At 29.1% G+C, this 14036-nt stretch overlaps 2 long non-coding RNA genes across 2 annotated transcripts; both read left to right on the forward strand.

Annotated features, from left to right (window-relative positions):
* Positions 1–737: 737 nt before the first annotated feature.
* Positions 738–3982, forward strand: LOC113787226 (uncharacterized). Its single transcript, XR_003473735.2, has 3 exons — positions 738–915; positions 1032–1169; positions 3734–3982. It is a non-coding gene; the product is annotated as an uncharacterized lncRNA (long non-coding RNA).
* A 7829-nt stretch (positions 3983–11811) lies between these two features.
* Positions 11812–13516, forward strand: LOC113787130 (uncharacterized). Its single transcript, XR_012161787.1, has 2 exons — positions 11812–12280; positions 12385–13516. It is a non-coding gene; the product is annotated as an uncharacterized lncRNA (long non-coding RNA).
* The last annotated feature ends 520 nt before the right edge of the window (positions 13517–14036 follow it).

Raw genomic sequence — 14036 nt, forward strand, 5'->3', positions numbered from 1 at the left:
TTACAACAGCGCTTGTGTTTAGCAAGCGCTGTAAAAGGGGCGCTGTTAAATGTCATTTTTGGCGTAGTGAAACCACAAATACCATATTTAATCAAAGAACCATTTATTCAAAATAAATCTAAAACGAACAATATATTAAAAGAAATAAGCTAAATAATTAACTCAAAATGACTCTAAAAATAATGAGCGATGAATATTCATCAGGGTTTTGCCTCCATCGACTCATCTCCCCTCCTTAAAAATTAACCAAATACATTTAATCTAAAATATTTTCTCCCGTCCCCTCCCCTCCCTCTATCCACTTTCAACCAAACACAACGCTATCAATTTATGCATAAATAAATGGTCATCATATTAATGCATTATTTTTACAACTGACTTTGCTCATGTTTATCTTGAAAGGCTAAAAAATATAATGATAATGAAAGATTGCTAAACATATAATGGAAAAACACTTTGCATCGAAGTACTTAAGATACATTTAATGTTTATAATATGATGAAGTGTTAACCAAACACAACACTATAAATTTATGCATAAATAAATGGTCTCAATATTAATACATTATTCTTACAACTAACTTTGCTCATGTCTATTTTGAAAGGCTAAGTAAAATAAAAATAATAATGATAATGATAGATTGCTAAATACATCAATCTACTTAAGATACATTTAATGTTTATAATATAATGAAATGTTTCTTGAAACTCCTTAAGTGCCAAATAATAATTAATGTAATTTTTTGACTCAATTAAGCAACTAGATATGTTAAATTATATAGTGATCAAACAATATTATGTTTGTTTCATGCCTATTTGAGAAAATATATGGCAAAAATTCTTAAGATTGTGTATGTTATGATCCTATCTCTTTTGCTATGCTTTGTTGTAACTAAAGCAAGCAGTTATGGTAAAGGTAAAGCTTTTTTCTGCTTTTTTTTTTTTTTTTTTTTTTCTGTCTTATACATAGTAGTTTATCTCATTTCAATAACACTCGTTAAATCTTGTTTTACATCATAACATTTTGTGCAGCTTGCAAAGATGATCGTGATTGTCCAAATACAGGAAATCATTGTATTGCTCCTGACTATATGGGGTGCATGTTCAACAATTGTTACTGTGTGCGACGTGGACGTTGAAATTGATTCAAAACAAGCCCGTTAGAATGAGGTTACTCTTATTTTTTCTTGCAAGATTTCAATTTTCGTTTTTTTGTGTAGATAACTATTTTAGTGGCTAAATAGAAATTATAATTTCACATAGCAACAACAATTGACAGAAAATTAAACAGAAACAAATATAGTTTTTAACGTGGAATTTTTTTTCAAATTGAGAGAATAATAACTACGAAACTTAATTGATTAAAATCTTTCACTATAATAATTAATGGGTACCAAAGTCTTCTTTGTAATACTATGAAATGTCAATCAACAATAGCCATATCAAATGGTGGAAACCAAACAAATAATAAACAACAACATTAACTAAATTGGATATTCCGAGCTAACACTCAGATAAGCTAAAACTTGTGTATTAAAAAAGAACTGGTAGAAATAACATAATAAAATTGCAGACTAAACAAAGAAAGTTTGCTAGAAACCTATTATCACATGAACCAAGCTTTTTTTGCTTCCTCCCTATTTTTATTTTTTTTTCTGTGACACTTATTTTATTTTCAACTTAGAGCATCTCCAACGGTTGTCAAATATCTTTGTCCGCCAGCGTATCGTTACGTAAAATTCAGTTTTTTGAGGGTTCACATTGAAGTTGTTCCAAGTTGCCATATGTAACGTCCTAATTTCAAGGTTTATAATTAATTACATAATTACCTTTGGGATTAGGCTAATTCAACCAAATTAAATAATAAGATAATACGATAATCTTAGCTTTGTTTTTATTTATTTATTTATCTATTTACTTATTGTTTGTTTTATTTAACAAATGATTGAACTATACAATTTTTTATGTTTAATTGTTAGATGAAACAAATATAATTTAAGTTAGGAATGGCTGGTGACGTTGCTTGGAATATAACAATCAATTCCAATTAAGGGGTAGAAAATATAGGCTAAATTGCTACACCGCTTGGATTATAACAATCAATCCCAATTAAGTTGTAGAAAGTATAGGTTAAGTTGTTGAAACTACACCGTAAATAACTCTCCATTTGCACTCTAATTCAGTGAGGTGGAGTTGTAACGTATTAGTTGTGAAACTTAGAATATCATGTAAGTAATTAACTATAAGTAGCCACTAAGAAAAATAAAAATAATACGTAATTAAATTCTCAAAAGGTAGAATTATATCGAATTGGAGAGTAGCTAAAGTATTTTGCAGATGCGATAACGGTTAATGGTGAGTGACAAAGAAGAAATTTTTATAAAATAACGCTTCAAGTGGTGAGTAATCACACCCTTTAAACCTTCATGGTACATTTATTTTGGAAATTTAGAATGGAAAAAGAGTTAAGTATTTTGATTGGTATTTTCTTCTAAAAATATATTTTTGTCGAGAACCAAACTCTATTAAAATTGAGATTTTATGAATTATAATAATAGATTATAAATTGATTTATTTATTATTGTTTGTTAAATTACCATTTTGATGATTGTTTGAATATATATTCTTTAAAAATATTGTTTTATTATATTTTCTTGAATGATTGTTGTTATTATATATTCAAATGAAATATTATATTATAAATATGATTTTACGAATATAATTGTTAAAATATGAATTATTTGGATTGCATGTGTTTGAGAGATATATATCCTTTAACAAGACTGTGTTATTATATTTTCTTGAATGATCATTGTTATCATATATTCAAATGAAATAGTAGATTATAAATATGATTTTTCAAATATAGTTGTTGAAATATGAATTATTTGGATTGCATGTGTTTGAGAGATATATATTCTTTAAAAAGATTGTTTTATTATATTTTCTTGAATGATCATTGTTATTATATATTCAAATGAAATATTATGTAATAAATATGATTTTGCGAATATGATTGTTAAAATTATGAATGATTTTTATTGTGTGTGCTGGAGATGGGTCTTGTACCCCACCTATTGATGAGTTTTAAACTTCACAAAGAGATGAGGTTTAAACTCCACCGGGATGAGTTTTAAACTTCACAAAGAGATGAGGTTTAAACTCCACCGGGATGAGTTTTAAACTTCACAAAGAGATGAGGTTTAAACTCCACCGGGATGAGTTTTAAACTTCACAAAGAGATGAGGTTTAAACTCCACCGGGATGAGTTTTAAACTTCACAAAGAGATGAGGTTTAAACTCCACCGGGATGAGTTTTAAACTTCACAAAGAGATGAGGTTTAAACTCCACACAGATGGGTCTTGTACCCAACACTGGATGAGCTGGTGCTCCACATGATTAGATAATACTCACTTTGCAGAAGTAGTATATCTCCATCATTGAATTAATTGATTATTTTTGTGGAATAAATGTGTATATTGGAATTATCTGATTATAATAGATATGGGTTATCGTTAATTTATTTGATGAGTTTTTAATTAATTATTGAAAGTAGTTGGTTATTATAGAGAAATCTTAGTTATATCACGAATAGTTCTAAAGAATATTTTTGGATGAAGGCGGGTGCCATGATCGACTTTTCCGGTTACCGCTCGGGCTGAGAATAATAATTGTTTGATATTGTGTGTATTATTCACTGGGATTTTGTATCTCATTAAAGTGTTGTTTTCAGATACTGAGACCGTTGGAGACGCCGAGAGTTAAGAAGTCCTACCTCCCTTGAGAAGAGTGATTTTCTTCGATTAGGTTAGGAGATCAAGAATAAGTAGACATAATCTCTACATTGCATTTTATGTCGGGATTATATACTATTTGCCCAGTTTTGGATATTTTAATTATTAAATATTTTTCAGTTGTAAGGATAATTTTTTGAGATTTCATAACATTACTTCTTTCTAATAATTTATTATTTATTACAGTACCTGATTCTCTTATATGATTCTTACAACTTTAGCGTTATTACCTCAATTTTTATACCTGCGTAATTAGGCGAAGGTACTTTCAAAATTTAATAATAATAAATTTATAACTGTTATATTTTTTTATTAATTTATGACTGTTAGTTTTTTTTTTTTTACCGTTAACTTGTATATAAAATATATTTTCTTATTAATTGGAGCAATTTATTTTTCTTACTCTTACTTTTTCTTTCACAATTTTTGTTACACAAGTTTTTTTCTTTAAACTTCTATCAACAATATTTTTTTTACTTATTTTTCATCTTATTGTTTCAAAAAAAAAATTGTTTGTGGCAAATGGATCCCAATCATTATAAACTTCAACAATCTCGATTGTATTTTATTCAAAATTTTCAGTTACCATCACCACCAACCAACCCCAATATGTTTTACAGACCTCAAATTAATTCCAGTATTTAACATTTAATTTTTATTATTGTTATAAAAATTTCAGTTTAATTTAATTTTAAATTAAAATTAAAATAATGTATAATAATATTCATTAAATATTTAAATTAATATTTTAAGTTATAATAAAATAAAATAAAAAATTAAGTTATAATATTTTAAATTTGTATTTTCCAAAAAAAATTAAGTTTTGCTCACAAAATATCTTACCGGAAATTTCAGGAGGAACCAAATTTCCGGTAGTCGTTATTAATACTGGAAATTTCGTTTCTGAAATTTTCGGTAGTTGTTTTTCAATACTGGAAATTTCATATATCTGATTAAAACTCCTGAAAATTTCATAAACAAAATTTTCGGTATGAAAATGATTAACGGAAATTTCAAATTTTTGGGAAGTTCACCGAAAATTTCAAATTTTTGGGAAGTTCACCAGAAATTTCATTCCTCATTGAAATCCCTGGAACAATGTTTTTTGTACATTTTTTCATTCTATTTTTTTCAATGAGGACCAGAGGAGCAAAAAACTGCGTTGAACATTCTCGAGTTTGATCTCCTACACAATTAATTTGTTGGGAAAAAGAGAAAGAAGAACGAAGAAATGCAACAGGATGATTATAATATTCAGCAAGAGTTTGAGCAAGATCTTGTGTTTGATGATGAACAAGATCAGCAGCACCAGTATAACGAGCATCACCATCAGGAGCCTGAACAACCTATATTTCCTGGAGGTCCTTACAATCTTTCCATTCTTAAGGATTATGAGCACCACATTGCTCTGAAAGTGTGAAATGGATAGATTAATAAATAATTTATTTTATTACATATTATAATATAGCATAATATGTATATTTTAATATATTTGTAGTATATGTTATTACAAAGCTGATTTTAGAAACTCAAATGCATGATATGTATAGTTTAGTTTATACAAAGGTAATTATAGTATAGTTTATATGTATATTTTAATATATTTATAGTATAGTTCATTAGAGTTTAATGAAATAATTTTATATTTAAATTATAATTTATGGTACATTATTTTAATTAAACAAGATATATGTGTCTTGAAAGTTGTTTCAAATGACAAAAAACAAAACAAATTCATTGATATCAGATATGTATTACCTACTCAAATAGACCATTGGATTACTATATGTGGATTACGTTCTCTGCAACAATGTAGTTTGCACATGATTGACGGTAATCTGATATCAGCTTTTGTTGACAGATGGCACGCAGAGACTAACTCATTTCACTCGTCATTTGGTGAAATGACTATTACTTTTGACGATGTTAGGTATCTTTTGAGCATCTCATGTTATGGTGAGTTTTTCACACCTCCTACAAATGTGAATGAGGATTTGGCCATTGTTGAGTTATTGGGAGTTAATCATGATGAAGTTGTGATTGAAAATAGGACCAATAGAGGTGCCTCATATAGTTTTGAGTGGTTGAAAGCTATATTTTTTAAGCAATTTCATGAAGGACGGTACAACTGTGCAATGAGGGCATACCTACTTCATTTGGTAGGGTGTACCATAGTAGCTGATAAAAGTTTTACCCTTATATCTGCAAAATATTTGTTTCGTTTTCAAGACCTTGATACTTATGGTAAATGAGCATGGGGACCAACTGCTGTTGTTGTTTTATATGACTATCTTAGAGATAGTACAATGCCTGCAATGAAGAAGTTTGGAGGATATTTATCTCTATTTCATGTATTGTTTATATTATTTTTTTTAATTATTTACAGATATGAATTTATGAACATTTCCCTAACATTTTTAAACGAAATCTGAATGAGTCTATATCATCAATGCCACAAATGTTTCAATGGACTACAAAATAAACATCCTGGAACGTAGCATACTACAGAGCAAAGTTGGATGCTTTGAGAGATACTGATATTATCCTGACGTCAAATTACGATGAGAACTCTACGACACAATTTCAGTTTGTGTCGTTGTTTATAGGGTACATTCATTGGTGTTCCTCGATGGTACCGTATTTATTAGAGTAATGCATATGGTAGTTTGAGTATACTCAACACATCCCTCCTACACCACTGATGCTCGTTGTACGTGATGTTGATGTTGAATGGAGTATGTAAAGGAACTCTGTACGATCCATTTGTACTAAATTGTATCCAGTTGCATATCCACACAAGTATGTTGAGGGATACATTCAGTGGTATTATAAGATATCTCATCTTCGGGTGATCCCTTACGTTGCTGGAGATGTTGGTGTTGGTCTTAGTTATGATTCTGATGTTGGTCCTGGTCCTAGTTATGATGCTGGTGTTGGTGATGGTCCTAGTCATGATGCTAGTCATGGTGAATGGTATACACAGTGTCCACTAATGAGTGGTCTTATACCACATAGTTTATATTTACATAGACTAGATCCTAAACATGAGATGTGTGTCTTATTAGAGAGAGCTTTATACATATTTAGAGGAGTGGATTATTAGTAGTATTGTAGTTGTATTTTTATTGTCTTATTTTATTATTCAGACTTATTTGTTTAGACTTATCTCAAATGTCTTATTAGTTAGACTTTATTATTTAAATTTATTTATTTAGACTTATCTCGATTGACTTAAATAAATTAAAATATATTTATTTAAACTAACTAATTGAAAACAACATATATATATATATATATATATATATAGCCTATGATGTAGACTCGTCACTAAGGTACTTCTTCCAATGCCATGCAAGTGGAGGTAACGGGCGTGCTAATTTCAATTTAACTTGAACCCAATAACTTTCATTAACAAAACCAATACTGATAATACGATCATGTGATAGGTCTCCATTGTGTGCACCTCTCAATGGGAAAAAAGTTAAATTTTTTTTTTCCAATGTAACAAGAACAAGATTATATTTTGTTGCTAACATGTAACTCATATCTAGAATGCTCATTCACTTCTCGTTGGGTTGGTTTCCCAAATCAGTTACAAGTAAAGAGTTTGTCACTTCTTGAAAACATTCCTTGAATAATACATCATATAAATCAGGTTTGGACTTAATCTCTGTATACAACTGTCGACGCACAATGCTCCAATATTCTTCACTATGGCCAAGCAAAACAGCAATAACACGATATCCACAGTTTTCGTCTTCTTTAACATTAACTATGTCTTCAATATATAGATGGATTAGAAGAAGAAACTCGTCCATATATTTTCTAACTTGACTCGTCATAGGTGTTTGTTGAGAGACTTGTTTGGATGCTTTTGAGAGACTTGTTTGGATGTTTGCTAGGAGGTTTGTTTGGATGCTTGTTGGAAGGCTTGTTGGGATGCTTTTATGGGTACTTGCCGAGAGACTTGAGTATTCGCATTATCCGAATAAAATGCATCAACATGCTCAAAATATGAAGGGTCGCGATATACGTCAAATCCCTTCGGCTTATTGCCTTTTTTTCTCTTCACACCACCTTTTGTTTTGATCTTATTTGGTGGTGCACACATTGATGTTGTATTTGGATATGCTATTTCATGCAACTTTCTCTTAAATTCCCTTATTCCAACAACATTAAGTGTTTTCCATCTTTGCCAAATTAGATTCATCTCTTATGTAATGTTCAACTCTGAATCATTTTCCAACTTTTCTTTCTCTTGACCACTATTCATGGTTAATTTCCTTCAATGTATATGAACAACATCGAATGGGATTGGAACACCTTCCAACTTGTATTGTACCAAATCACATGCACAAGGTAATCCATGAGTTTTTCTAAGTATACAACAACAAGAAGCTTTGTCGTTACCGACATAGCTAACTCTCTTGTATTCATGAACTATACCAGCTAAATCTTTCTTGATTACAACCAAAATCAAATTCTCATAGAATGGATTGTTGTGTATATGCTCTTTGCGACCCTAACTTATCTCAAATGAACTTTTTTCTTAATAATTTGGAACTTCAACATGTCATTCATACCATTCCATGCCTTATAGAAATCTCCTTTAGTGTGTTCCAAAACGGTCTTCAATGACCAATGAGCAGACTCAACCCTAATATTCAAACATAAAAAAGATTTGATATTATTTCAATAAAAATTCTATCATGCATCTTTAATCCTATATAAGTATAAATATAAAAAAAAATGCAAAGTTTTAATAACGTACCTATTAGTCGTAGTATTTCCTCGATGCAATACTCGATTGGTCCATGCTTCAACAAACCTTTCCTTATGAGCACTCAACTATGTGTCTCTGACATAGTAAAAGAAAATAATATTATCAATACATGCTTGCTCAAACATTTGCAAAAGTTCCTCGTACTCGTTCTCTTCAAAACAATAAATAATTTTCCTCCACAATTCAAGAATCGGTTCCTGCATATCTTTCTTTAATATATATTTTTGCATTTGGCTCCAACATTTTTTGTTAATTTGAAGTTGAAAAAGTAAATTTGTTGAAGATGGAAATACAACTTTAATTGCATTCATTAAAGCCAGTTCTCTGTTAGTCATGATCACTTGAGGAAATGAGGTGTTTGAAACAAATAACTCTTTTAACTTCTCCAATGCCCAACAAAAGTTTTCTTGATGGTCACAATCCATATAAACAAATGCATTGAATGTCAATCCAATTGAAGTTACCCCAACAATTTCAAACAATGGTAACATATAGTTGTTGGTTTTGTAGGTGTTATCGATGATCAATACAAGAGGGAACATGTTCAACAAAGTTATGGAATCTAGGTGCGTCCGAAACATGCCCCTCACAGCGTTGGAGTCTCCATGAGTCCTACTCCAACAAGCATACTTCTCAGCTTCAAGTAACTTCAACATATGTTGCATATCAGTTCTAGATCCTTTCAAATTCTTCATGTATGCGTTTCATCTCTTATAAATCTGAGAGATATTAGTCACATTCTCCTTATCTCGATTTCTCAAAGATGACAAGATGTGTCTCCGTGCAACGTGATACTTTATCAGCTCGTCAACATGTTTCTTGTTTTCTTCTTTTAAGCGTCTTAGAAATGCATTATTCTCAAAAGTAGCCACTAACTCATGGTTGTGAAGTCCACACATTAAACTAACAATTCATCTACTACTACTAACTTCAACATATGTTGCATATCAATTCTAGATCCTTTCAAATTCTTCATGTATGTGTTTCATCTCTTATAAATCTGAGAGATATTAGTCACATTCTCCTTATCTCGATTTCTCAAAGATGACAAGATGTGTCTCGGTGCAACGTGATACTTTGTCAGCTCGTCAACATGTTTCTTGTTTTCTTCTTTTAAGCGTCTTAGAAATGCATTATTCTCAAAAGTAGCCACTAACTCATGGTTGTGAAGTCCACACATTAAACTAACAATTCATCTACTACTACTAACTTCAACATATGTTGCATATCAATTCTAGATCCTTTCAAATTCTTCATGTATGTGTTTCATCTCTTATAAATCTGAGAGATATTAGTCACATTCTCCTTATCTCGATTTCTCAAAGATGACAAGATGTGTCTCGGTGCAACGTGATACTTTGTCAGCTCGTCAACATGTTTCTTGTTTTCTTCTTTTAAGCGTCTTAGAAATGCATTATTCTCAAAAGTAGCCACTAACTCATGATTGTGAAGTCCACACATTAAACTAACAATTCATCTACTACTACTAACTTAAACATATGTTGCATATCAGTTTTAGATCCTTTCAAATTCTTCATGTATGTGTTTCATCTCTTATAAATATGAGATATTAGTCACATTCTCCTTATCTCGATTTCTCAAAGATGACAAGATGTGTCTCGGTGCAACGCGATACTTTGTCAGCTCGTCAACATGTTTCTTGTTTTCTTCTTTTAAGCGTCTTAGAAATGCATTACTCTCAAAAGTAGCCACTAACTCATGGTTTACTACTACTACTACTGTGTTAAATTATCATTATTAACATAATTATAAACTAAAATCTGTAGATATAAACGGTTATTAACTACAAAAATAATTTCCATCGGTATAGGTTTTTCTGGCTATACCCACAGTTATATTACCTATACTACATATTTTTGCCATCATAAAAAGTCAATTTTCTTAATTATTGATCTAGATTGTATTATCGTTAATTGCAAGATCATCGTTTGGAGTGTTGGAACCATTCTTTTTGTTGCTTTTGTTACTCTTATATATTGTTAAAACTGTTTCTCATCATCATCATAAAAATCCCTATAATCAAGAATAGATCGGTTAAAATTTGGAGTTTATTATCAATTTGGAGTTTTTTATTTTGAAATCTTTTTTCTTTTAAGAAATTATTGATGAAGATGATGAATATGGCACGAACATGATGAAGATATCTTGGATTTGTTAATTTTTTTGTAAAAAATAAAGTTATTAAAAAAAATATATAAAAATGTTGATGTGGCTTGACGTCTCAGCATTTTTTTAATAAAATTGATTAATTTATACATGTTTTAAAAAATAAAAGGCTTATTTAAGAAAAAATAAGATAAAAAAATGTATATGTTAACAAAATAAAATAAATAACTGAAAATGTAATTTTATCTATATTTTTTGTGAAACGACATTTATCTTACTAGTCAATTATTTGACCCTTCGCACCATCATTCGTAGCTCAGCCCTTAAACACAATACTATTAGTTTATGTATAAATAAATGGCCACCATATTAACACAATATTCTTACAACTAACTTTGTTCATGTCTTTCCGTCAAAAAGAACTTTGCTGTTGTCTATCTTTTGTTTTACTAATGCTCATGTCTATCTTGAAAAGCCAAATAAATAAATAAATAATAATAATAATAATAATAATAATAATAATAATAATAATAATAATAATAATAATAATAATAATAATAATAATAATAATAATAATAATAATAATAATAATAATAATGGAAAAACACATTACTTCAATGTACCTAAGATAAATTTAATAATGTTTATTATATGAAGAAATGTTCTAATAGTATTTAATTAAAGTAACTAGACCATGCATATTTTACATCATAAAGTGATAAAACAATATGTTTTTCTTGTACATTTGAGAAAATACGGATAATATTCTCTCTCTTTTTTTTTTTTATATGATCCTATCCCTTTTGCTATGTTTTGTTGTAACTAAAGCTAAAGCTTTTTTATTAATTATTTCTTTTTTTTTTGGGTATAATAATTATTTCTTCTTTATCTTATACAGAATACATAATCTCATTTCAACAAGCCAAAAAAGAAATAAACATAATAATGGAAAAAAAAACACGTTACTTCAATGTATCTAAGAAACATTTAATAAAGTTTATAATATGACGAAGTGTTCTCTTGAAACTCCATAAAGGCAAAAATAATATATAATTAAAGTAACTATAGACCATGTATATTTTACATCATAAGGTGATCAAACAATATTATGTTTTTTTTTGTACATTTGAGAAAATATAGCTAATATTCTCAAGTTTGTTATGATCCTATCTCTTTTAATTTGCTATGTTTTGTTGTAACTAAAGCTAACGGTGATCGTAAATATAAAACTTTTTTCCAGTTACTTGTTCTTTATCTTATACATAATACATAATTTTATTTCAATAAGCCAAAAAAACAAATTAAAATGTGAAAAACACATTACTTGAATCTACTTAAGACACATAATAATGTTTATAATACAAGAAATGTTTCTTGAATCTCCATAAGGGCCCAAATAATAATATTTGATTAAAGTAATTAGACCATGGATATTTTACATTATAAAGTGATCATACACATTGTTTTTTCATATACATTTGAGAAAATATGGCTATAACTCTCAAGTTTATGTATGTTACGATTTTATCTCTTTTGCTATGTCTTGTTGTAACTAAAGCCGGGGATTACGGTCAAGGTAAAGCTTTTCTTCTAATTATTTATTCTTTATCTTATACAATACATTTTTTCATTTCAATAACACTCATTTATTTTTCTTTTACATCACAATATTTTGAGAAGCATGCATATCCGATGCGGAATGTCCAAATGTTACAACATACTGTACTCCACCTTACCGTATGGGGTGCTGGTGGAACTTATGTTATTGCGAGCAACAATTAGAATGATATTTACATTTTCTTTTTTCTTGCTCACTTCAATATCTATTCCTTTTCCCTTTTAATCCTTGTGAGACTTAAAAATATATTATTGTATTATGCTAATGTTGTTAACCTTGTTTGTTTTTAGAAGACGCATTGATCTACAACGTAATATTGTAAAATTACATAATTTATTAATATTTTTGCAACAAAAAAAATGTTTCATTATTCAATATAAAAATGGCAAATAAAATAAATTTAACTAAATAAAACTTATTAATCTAAATATGCAGAGTTTTCTTATTTCATTTTCATAAATTACTATTTAATTATTAAAAAATTTAAAATAAATTTTTTGACAGACTTACTTGAACTAATGAAGAGATAGGATCATAAAAAATAATTTTCATAATCAATTATGGTGCCAAACACTTGTGTAATAATTTTTTTTTTAATTTTATCTAAATTTTAATACGTTGTTTCCTTCATTAAGTTAGTTAATTTAACACACTTTTCAACATTTTAATCATTTCATTTTCTTTATAAAACCTTCCACTTCTATGTTTGAAACTACTATTTTACATTGTTCTTCTTCACTATTAGTTCTATTTGAGTGAAACTAATGCCAACATAATTGTGTGAATACGGCTACATTATCCACTATTTTTCTGATTTGAGGTAAGTTATTTGACCCAATTTCAAAATTGATCTTTTCGAGTGTACTCTCATATTTTATTTTTGACCTTTAATCATAAATTGTGGAGTTGGACCAGATGGAGGTCGAGAAGTAAAAGGAATGAAATTTTGTTTGCTTCTGGAATCAGGTTAGCGTGTGAAATCATTGAAATAAAGTAAGGGGTTAGAGAGTGTTTGAATTAATGAGTATATTTTAAAGTGAGATGAATGGGAAAGTTGTATTTCTCACTGATTCATTTGGGGCTTGTTGTGCATGACTACAGTCTTTTGAGCGATAAATTAATCAATGTAAAATTTTGGAAATTGTGAGATTATAGTGTGGAATAGAAATAGTTATAAGTCGTTGATTGATTTAATTTTCTATGAATGTGTGGTATTTGATATTATGGTGATACTGAATGCTGGATGAATTGTGTGCCTATGTTTGACTTGATTTGATTGTGTAATGTGATTATAAAACTTAGATGTATCGTGTGATAAAAATTTATGTGATGATGATGTATGATTGTGATGTTATGAATTTATGATGAGTATATTGTTGTCCCCCCATAGTTGATAAAATAGTTATGATTCTAACCCGTGCTAAAGATGGTGCTTTTAATGGAGAATCTTATGCCAACGAAGGGATGAAGTAGATGTTAGAGGTCTTTGACATGAAGATTATCTTGTCATCATATAGGTAGGATTTGACAAGTTTGGTGATGATGGAGAAGTATAATTGAATGAACTTGATCATTGAGGTCTACTCTTGAGCCTTACAACAAGATTGTTAGACCTTAGAGGTATCTTGGTGAAAAATTCCTAGGTGAATTGGAGGTAACCTTCCAAATATCATGAGCTACCATGTAACACATGTTTATCTCGATTGTAGCGTAT

The sequence above is a fragment of the Cicer arietinum genome, chromosome 1, assembly GCF_000331145.2.
Source record: "Cicer arietinum cultivar CDC Frontier isolate Library 1 chromosome 1, Cicar.CDCFrontier_v2.0, whole genome shotgun sequence".
Classification (NCBI taxonomy): Eukaryota; Viridiplantae; Streptophyta; class Magnoliopsida; order Fabales; family Fabaceae; genus Cicer; species Cicer arietinum.